Below are 9,791 nucleotides of genomic sequence, written 5' to 3'. Positions count from 1 at the left end.
TCCCCTCGCTTGGTGCTGAAGAATGAAACTAGGGATTCTCATCCCTTTTTATTTGAGTCAAAGTCTTACTAAGTTTTTCCAAGCTGGCTTTGGACTTGGGATTCACCTGCCTCTGCCTCTTAAGTACCTGTAATTACAGTGTGTGTTACAGTGACCATGAATAGTTTCTTTGATTATCAGAAGTTCTTGGTTTTGCCAAGTATGCTAGTCCCATCTACTCCTGAGCTGAATAAGGAGGGTTGTGAGACACTGCACGAGCTTAGATCATGTGGGGGAATCCCAACTCAGAAAAAACAAGTTCTAGCTTTTGATGAATCAAACTTAACAATGTGCCCTCTAAAGCTAGAGCCTTTAAATCCTGTTTAAGAAATCTTTGCTTACCAAAGACCTGCAGAAGGTGAGATCAGGGAGGAAGAGGAAGTAAAAAAGATTAAAATGTGACATGTACTATGTACATATACCAATTCCCTACAGTGAATGTAATCATTACATTCTGCAAGCATATACCAATAAAAGTAAAATTGAAATAAAATTAAAACCCTTGTAGTACATATATGAGGAGAAAAGAAATCCTTACCCACAAAATTATGATTCTTTTGTACTTTTTTCCTCCAAACTAATTGACTTAAGTACAAAATCCACTTGGAATTCATTTTGTGCCTGGTTGGAAATAGGAGGACAAGAAACTGCTGGTCTCCTTTTGGATGTCCGACTTAATGGAAGATACTATTTATTCTCCACTTACTGCAGTGCCATCTTGGGAAGAAATTGGAGGACCAGAATCTGAAGTTACTCTATTTCACCAGATCCAGTTAATAGGTTTCTTGCTTTCTGGATAAGATATATATTTTAAAGTATGAAAGCATCCAAGAGAAAGGAAAACTTAGCACCATAAACCATTTTTCTGAATGTCTCTCATCTTCATTTTCCACACAGTGTCATGAGCCTTTCTTTTAGTGGCTAATTATAACCAGCTTTATCTATCTGAAACATAGCTTTAAATAAACAAATAAAATGTCTTGTGAGAAATGAGTGGAGTTATACCATTCCTTCTAAAATTTTCATTCAGAAAGAAATGGAATCTTCAGACCTATAATTAGGCCTGAAGTTTAGACCTATAACTTTACCTGATATTAGTTTTCAACTCTGTAAATGGAATTTTTGATTTCTCCTTAAGAAACTTCGGATGTTAAGTTGTCATGAATTGAAAATATGAGAGATGTCAATTGACAGTGGGAACACACTGTAGAAAGAATATTTATAAAAAGATAAGTTAGCTCAAAGAAGGGCACAGAAAGAGTGCCTACACAATTGAGGACAGAAGAAATAGAGCCCAAAGTCAGCGACATGAAAACTGTCCACCTCCACCAACTTCCCCACTGTCTTATATAAAAAAGAATTACGCATAGTTTTCTTAATGATATCTTGCATCCTCAAGAGATACTTAACTAATTTTTATGTTCTATTTACTTTGGATTTTATACTTTATATGGATTTAATGCCACTTCATTGTGCAGAGTTCCTCATTTCAGTGGGTGATGTTTTATATTCACTTCCTTGGAATAAAGACAAGAACAAAAAGGTATGGGTTTGGTAGCCAGAACTACTGAATTTAGTTAAAGCCTTCATCCTAGTATTTAATTTTTTTTCTGCAACTGTAGAAATGTAATTTTTTCTTTCAAAGTGTTTTGAATCAATGTGTTCCACTTAAAGTTTTGTCTGCTTTGTTAGTGTCAAGGTGATTTCGCCACAAAGGAGCATGGGTTGGAAGTGATTGCTGCTCATTTTCCATTCTTTGAAAAGCTTTGTTTGTTTCTGTAAGGAGATGAGACATTTTCTGCACATTTCTGGAGTGAGCTCATCTGATGTGAAATACAATGTCCTCCATACCTTTTGTTCCCTGAATAACTCTATGATTTAAAAGACTGACTCATAGGCAGAGAGGAAGGGAAAGAAAGTAAGGCACATTAAAAGTAACTACTTACCTCCTACCCCAACTGCAGTTCCTTGTTCTATTGTTTCTTAGAAAAAACATCTCTTCTAATTAATCTAGTTAATCTCCTTCAATGAGAAAGTACCCATGAACCCATAGACTTTCCTTCATGGGTGCTGTCCTATCTGCCTTCTCTCTCTGTTCCTATGTCCCATCAGTAAACTCAGTCTCTGCCTCATTCGAAGCTGGTGACAGACAGACTCATGGAGACCTGGGGAGTCCTTCCTTCCTGTTGTATATGCTTAGCATCAGTCCCTTTGTCTTGCATGTGGGCTGGTCCTAGGACACCCTCCTAGCCAATAGCATATGACAGATGGTGTTTTATCACTTCCATAATAAAGTTACAATACATCGAATTGCAACTTCTGTCTTGGCAGCTAAATCCCCCTTGCTAGCTTTGTGGAACCAGAAGCTATGCTGTGAAGTAGTCCTTGACCAAGCTCACTCAGAGAGGGACTGAGGACAACCTGCAGCTGAAAACTAGCAAAGAACCAAGTCAGTGAAAACTTTTTGGACTCCTGCAGTCCAAAGCCTACCAGGTGCTAATTCAGTGAGCTTGATCCTCTGCCAGCTGAGTTTTCAGATGAGACCTCATGTTGACTCACCTTCACTGAGGACTTATGAGAGAAGGGGGCCATGTATGGAAGGGAAAAAAAGTGCAATAACAAATAATAGGTCAGCATTTAATATAACTATATGTCTAGTGAGGTTGGAATTTAAGTTTTAAAAAGATAAAATTGTAGTTATATTTCTTTACTCTCCTAAGACCTCAGGTCTCCTCCACAGTGCTTCAACCATTGTTTTATGTGCCTTTTTAAGTTAGTGATAAGTAATCTTAAAGAGAGATTAGGAGAAAAAGAGGTGAAGTAAAATGGAGGAGGCCTGGTGCTGAGCTGTATGGATAGCCTCTGTTGGTGAGCTCTAGGGGCTTCAGGAACCTGAACAGATGGCCAGCTGAGCCCCGTCTTGCGCAGCCAGCACTCAGAAGGGATGGGAGTCTTAGCTCAGAAGAGCCAAAATCTACATGTTGGACCTTCCTGCTCTGTGGATGGACTTGCAGTTTCAGACTCCTTCTCCTAGCCAGTGTCACAGCCTTTGTCTTCTCAAGTAGTCAGGAACAGGGCCTTGTAGAGATCAGGTAGGACTAATTAGCTTTCCACTTAAATGCTCTGAGTCTTTTCTGTGGCCCACCCCCTTAGACATGGGTAAAGGCATGCCCTTTATTCAGCCTTCACGTTAGTGATTCAGTTCAATTCTGTAGGTATTTACCGAGCCCTCCTCCACATGAGGCTTGTAGTTTGGATACATAAGGAGTAAAGCAAAAGATAGAAACACAAATTATAAACAAATCCTGCCATCCCAGAGCTTACTTTCAATATCATTTGTGCTCTCTTGATTTTTCATGGACTTCAGTCAACCTTAAGGTATTCTTTGCCTCATCTAGAAGCTTCTGGATTGATTTCTTATGGTCTGTTGTCATTTTTAAGGAATCTTTCCTTGCATTATCGCTAATGCAAGTCCATCTTTTGTATCTGGGACTGTGTCTTCACAATGGCTTACTCTATTGCGGACACTTTCAATGAAATTTTCGTTCTCCTGTGTGTCTGCTTGAATATGTTGTATGAATTATGTTTCTTTCCTATGCTGAGCATTCATGGCTTCCATAATTTCCTTAAGTTCTTTTATTTTTTGTCTGTATCTGCTCTAGAGTCACTAAGCATGTTTTTCATTGTGGACACCATCTCTGAAGTTATCTGAGAAATTATTTATTATGTGATTTTTTTCTAGAACCTTGTTCCATTGCTTTGTTATTACCACTTCAGAGAGGTCAGATGGGTGGCTTTCAGACTGCCCCACCTTTTGTCCTCTGGGTTTGCCTTTGGTGAAATGGATATCTGGTGTTGTGTCTTGTTTAAGTGTCTGTTCGTTTTCTTTTCATTTAATTCCTGAGGTGATGCCTGTAAATTGGCCATAGTGACTTGCTTTAGTGCTAGTATTTAGAACCCTTAGGAAATTAATGCTTCTCTGTGGTGTCTTTCAGGTGTAACTGGGTTTTGAGGTTAAGTCTTTTGCAAGATCCTATATCTTGCTGCCTGTTTGGCCCAGCCCCTAGTTCTTCAGCACTGTGCAGCAGTATTTTCTATAACTTTTGTCAGTATCAGTCTTGGAACATCAGGAAGAGTAGCTGTTTAGAATAATTATGTCACTTTTGCCTAAAGTAGTACCATCAGCAATAACAGTAGCATCAATAACAGCCTCAGGGAGCTGCTGGCACCCTGCACTTTGAGCAGCCAGAAGCCAGAGGATGAGCCTGGTGCAGACTCTGACATGAGTTCAGGAGTTGCAATGGCAGTGGCAGGGGCTTCAGAGGAAGAGAATGAAAAAGGAAAGCTGAACCATTCTGCAGCTGATGGTATAGTTGCCTTTTGATGCTCATGTTTCTGGAAGAACCTTGAATGCCCAGGGACTTTCAAACGCTGCTTCTTATAATCTTAAGTTCTCTTCTGATCACTTTAGAACTAGGATTTCCAGGTAGCTGCCAGGCCTCTGTGAATCCGTAATCCTGCCAGACTGGGTCTGAGGACGGAATAAGTAACACTTTAATTTGATCAGTTTTTGGATTCATGATATTGTATTTATTTATTTGGTTGTTATTCAGTTATTCTGTTAGGTAGGTAGTTTCTTAGTACCAAGGATTGAACTCAGGGTGTTGCACTTGCTATCTCTCCAGCCCAGATTCATACTATTTAAAAAAAATTCATTCACATAAAATTTGTGAACAACCATCTTAGCATATAACTTGAAGACAACTCTATTTATTTATTTATTTATTTATTTATTTATTCTTGCAGAACCAGGAATCGAACTCAGGGCCTGTGCTTGCCAGGCAAGTACTTATTCTACTGATATATCTATATATATATCTATATATCTCTATATCTCTATATCTCTATCTCTATCTATCTATCATCTATCTATCTATCTATCTATCTATCTATCTATCTATCTATCTATATCTTACAAGAAAATGGTCCTTTATTTATACTTTTGCATAGCTAGCAACACATGACACTAGGTTACCTACAGACTAATAGCTGACCTTAACCAGCCAGAATGTTTCTCTCAGGACCACTTTGAAAATTTTGATCAAGCAAATTTCAATGGTATATGTACTGAGTTCTCTAGTTTTAATGATCTTTATCTTATTGGAGGGTACTAGGATGGAGGCCTTATGAAATTTGTGCACCATCTGCTCATTAAAGGTAGATGTTAGTTTATGGATAAAAAGTCTCAAAAATGATAAATTAAGCTAATTATTAATTTACCACTTTTAACCATATGAAATAGATTTATGGTTATATAAGAAAATCTAATACAGACCAGAAAGTTATATGCAGCCTAGATGTCCTTAATATGTCAACTTTAATCTCAGGGGTTAAAATTTAAAAGGGATTAGGGAAAGAACAGAGAAGAATAAGAGGAAGAGATTAGAAGCAAGGCTAGAAGACAAAGGAGTAGTCACAATAACTTTGCCAAACTGGTAGAGGAGACTGGAAGGAAAACAGAAGGAAAAGAATAAAAAGAACAGAAATCATGTTTATAACCATATAAAACCAAGATCAAACAATGAAGAAAACAAAATAAAAAAACAAAAACAAAGACACAATAACAACAACCACAACAGAGAGAGAGAGAGAGAGAGAGAGAGAGAGAGAGAGAGAGAGAGAGAGAAAGTCCACTTACCTCTGCTGTCACTGGTAGACAGTGTGTGGAGTTGAGAGTCCAGATCTGCTGTGATTTAGCTCATCAAGCTAGCTGTAGCTTTTTTGGAAAGGTGGTGGATAATCACAGTGAACCTGTAACTTCTGGATGAGACCAGACTCATTCAGCCTGCATCGATCAGCACACCTTCTGTCATCCTGAGCTTAGATGAGTGCCACTAGATGGAGCCAGCAGTCTCCCTGAATTCTGAGCTCAGGAGGCCCCTCTCCAAGTTGTTTCCCACCCAGTCACTCCTTTGCACAAGGTGATGAGCCACCAGCACTCATCACCAGCTAGCACTGTCCTTCAGGTCTACTGCTCGCTTCAACTGCTGTGACTCTTCATGGAGGCCTCTTGGAGACCGTGTGTCACCAAATTTGAATTGCTCTTCCATGCAGTGAGTTCCTTCTCAGGGAGAAGGCACTGTAGGCTATTTCCTTCTTCTTTATTAAGTTTTTCTTTTCACTCTCTCTATGTACTTCAATCAATACTTCAGGTCCTTCCTGGGTGCAGAAGTTCCACTTCTCTCATCTTCATGTTGCTATATTCCAGCATCTGGACAGCATCACTCAAAAAGGCTCTTTCTCTTCGACTTACCACTCTGCCATTATAGCTCCCAAAGCTAACTTCTAATGGAATATATTCAACAACTTTAATAAGTAGGTAAGACTGACAGGAAGTTCTGGACATTGCGCAGTTTGAGGTACTGGACATAGGTTGTCCAGATAAGCTTCTCTCAGAGGATGGCAAAGAGAAATAATTTATAAAGTTGGGACACTTAGGTGGGTGGCTTTCTCAGGCAAGAATGTTCCAGCAACTGCGGAGCCTCTAAGATGGGGCACCTCTAGTGTGTTTAAGAAACAGAAAGGAGACCTGCTTCACCTAGAACAGCATAAGTGGGAGAGGGTGGAAAATGATGAGATTGGAAAGGGTGGGAAAGGAGTAAAAGGGTTGAAATCTTGCAGATGGTTTATGCTTTTGACTTGTACTCTAATCAAGATGAGTCAGACACAATATTCAGATACAGGCCTATGACTGTGTTGACTCTACAAGGATGATGCACAACAGGAAGTGACACTCAGTATGATGCATCCAGTATGGGACCTGGTTTGTAAAGCAACCTTTTTTGGTGCCTTGTCCACTCCACACAGATGATCCTGGGTCCTCCAGTCTTGGCCACTTCCTTCTTTTCCCTCAATGCCAAGAATGCTTGAGTTCTCATAGCCTTTGAATTTCACAAGGTGGTTGTTTCTTACAAACTCCAAGTCACCTATCCCATCATTGTCCTGGTGTGGCCTATTCATTGTTCTTCCTCCTCCAACTTCAAGAGGGGCCCATTTCCCTTACATTGACCTGTACTTCCTCCATGCCTTCCAGAGGTAGCTCAGGATCTGTCTCTAAACATGCAACACTATAACCCAGCACAGAATTATTGTCATACATTTGACTTATCATACTTCCTCAGCTGCTTTGAAATATCCCTGGCCTTACCTATATCATACTCCTTTCCCTTGTTCTATCAATGATTGTTGTGTCAAAGGTACTGGGCTACATATTACAGGTGAAAGTAGACTGATGCTCCCAATTCCCTTCTCAAAGGCCTACTGCCTATCTTAATTACCTAAGGCTGTGTAACCACACCCAACAGTTTAAAATCTTATTTCAGTTTCTGTGGGTCAGGAATCTGAATGAACATGGCATAGCTAGGTTCCCAACCTATTAACCCCACTCATTCAATTTCCCACATAACACTTGTCAAGCAATTATATATTAAATAAAAGTGGCTCTTCTTTTTTATTGTCTGTGAAACACATTAATTCCAAAATTTTCAAAAAATAAGTTGATTTGGTTTGACATGAAAATGAGATTTGTTCTTTATGCCTACCACGATAATGAGAAAAAGGTTAAAGGTTTCACATTACATCGTTTTTGAAAGAAGCATTAATTAATGTGCTTGAAAGTGCATTCTTGACATAGAAATATGAATCTGGAACATATTTTAATACATGATATGTGGATAGTAAACTTGTTAGAATAGAGGACCATTCAATGCAAAAAATGTCATATATAAAACACAAAGTTATAGGATCAATGCTGTACCATCCACTGAGACCAGGTGTGGTGGTGCAAACCTGTAATTCCAGTGCTGGGGAAGCTGAAAACAGGAAGTCTGAGTAGTGCAGTGAGACCCTCTACCAAATACATTGAAAAAAAGGCAAAGATGTCCAAATTTTGAACTTCAGGTTTAGTAAGTACTTTTGTCTGTTGCAAGCATTATTTGACTCCTAATTAGCTGCAAAGTTCAAGTTTTGAAGGGTCAATATTTTAACTATTGAAAGTATATATTTGCATATACATAACACACAGAAGTTTTTGCCTATTTATTCACAATGTTTTCTTTTCTTTCTTTCTTTTTTTTGTGCAGGGTCTCACTACACAGCCCAGACTTGTAGTGGTTCTCCTGATTTCTGCCTCCCAAGTGTTGGGATTACAGGCACATGCCACCACACCCAGACTCCATCACCAGCTCAGTGTGCCTGGGGGCAGGGCTAGCATGGCATGAGGAGCCAGGGATTGAACCTTGGTCCCTGTGCTTACCTAAGCAAGTGCTTAGTCCACTGAGCTATACCACCAACCCTTCACAATGTTTTCTGAGGAAGGTGATTTGTCAATCCCTACTGCAACCCAGGACTGTCTGGGCTCCTGTGTCCTAAATGGTCTTCCTGAGTTGGATGGTATATTAGGTTTCTAAGGCTACAATGACAAAGAATCAAATATTCTGTGGCTTAAATACCAGATATTTATTGTCTTACAGTTCTTAAGGTTGGGAAATCTATAATCAAGGTGTCAGGAAGATCAGTTCCCTCTTAAGTGTTCATGCCTCTCTCTAATTTCCTATGGCTTACTGGCAATCACTGACATTCCTTGGCCTGCAAAATTTTCACCCTGATTTTGGCTCCATATCCACATGGGGTTTCCCTTTGTGCATGTCTGTATTAGATTTTCTTTTTAATACTAACATAGTAGTCATGGAGGCTTACCCTAGCCTAGTGTGAAAAACCATATCTTAGTTTATATATTGTTTCAACAACAATTCTCCTTCAAATAAGGACAAATTCTGAAGTGCTGAGAGTTAGGGTTGCAATGCATGCATTTTAGTGGGCCACAAGTCAACCCACAACAGATGAATTCATGAGGAAAATAAGGTTCTTGTGGCTTGAACAAAAAAAAATGATTCATTTTATTTTTATCCTGCCACACCTAATACTAAATAATGTTATGGATATTGAGTTAAGAAATGGTAAGTGAATTTACATGAAAATAATTTTCATATCTTCTTCTTTCATTGTAATTGAATTATTAATAATTTCAAAGAAACAAGCTTTCAATACTACTTGAGGCAGTTACCTTCACTCTATCGTATCTCTGTGGAAGCTAGAATAATGGCCCCAAATAGATGTCTACACTGTAAGTAGGAGAGTATATGGTTGTTACTCTCTGTGGCAAAAAGGAGTTTCCAGCTATCATTAAGGATCTTAAAATGAGGTGATTACATTGGACTGTGCAGGCAACTTCAAGCTAATTGTGTAAGTCTTTGATATATGTGGATAGTGAATGTATTAGAATAGAAGCCTATTCGATGTAAAAAAATGTTATACATAAAACAAACTAGTTGCACTTTAGACAGTGTAACAAGTCAGCTCTCAGTCCTTATAAATTCCTAGGCTGTTTATTGAAGTGATAGGATCAATACTGAGCCAGCCACTGAGACTGGGCATGAGAGTGCACACCTGTCATTACAGTGCTGGGGAGGCTGAAAACAGGAGGATCACTATGAGTCTGAGCTGCACAGAGATCTTGTATCAACTACATTTTAAAAAAAGACAAAGATTTCTTTCTTCTTTTTTTGTATTTTTAAGAATTCATTTTAATGAGAAAAAATGATAAAATTGCAATGAAACAGTTTCAAAACAGATTAGTAGGACAGTTAAAATAATTAATACATTACATATTGTTGTCTTTGTAGTAGTTATTC

The sequence above is a fragment of the Octodon degus genome, unplaced genomic scaffold (genome assembly GCF_000260255.1).
Source record: "Octodon degus isolate 3935 unplaced genomic scaffold, OctDeg1.0 scaffold00096, whole genome shotgun sequence".
Classification (NCBI taxonomy): Eukaryota; Metazoa; Chordata; class Mammalia; order Rodentia; family Octodontidae; genus Octodon; species Octodon degus.
Note: the sequence above shows the minus strand (reverse complement) of the source record.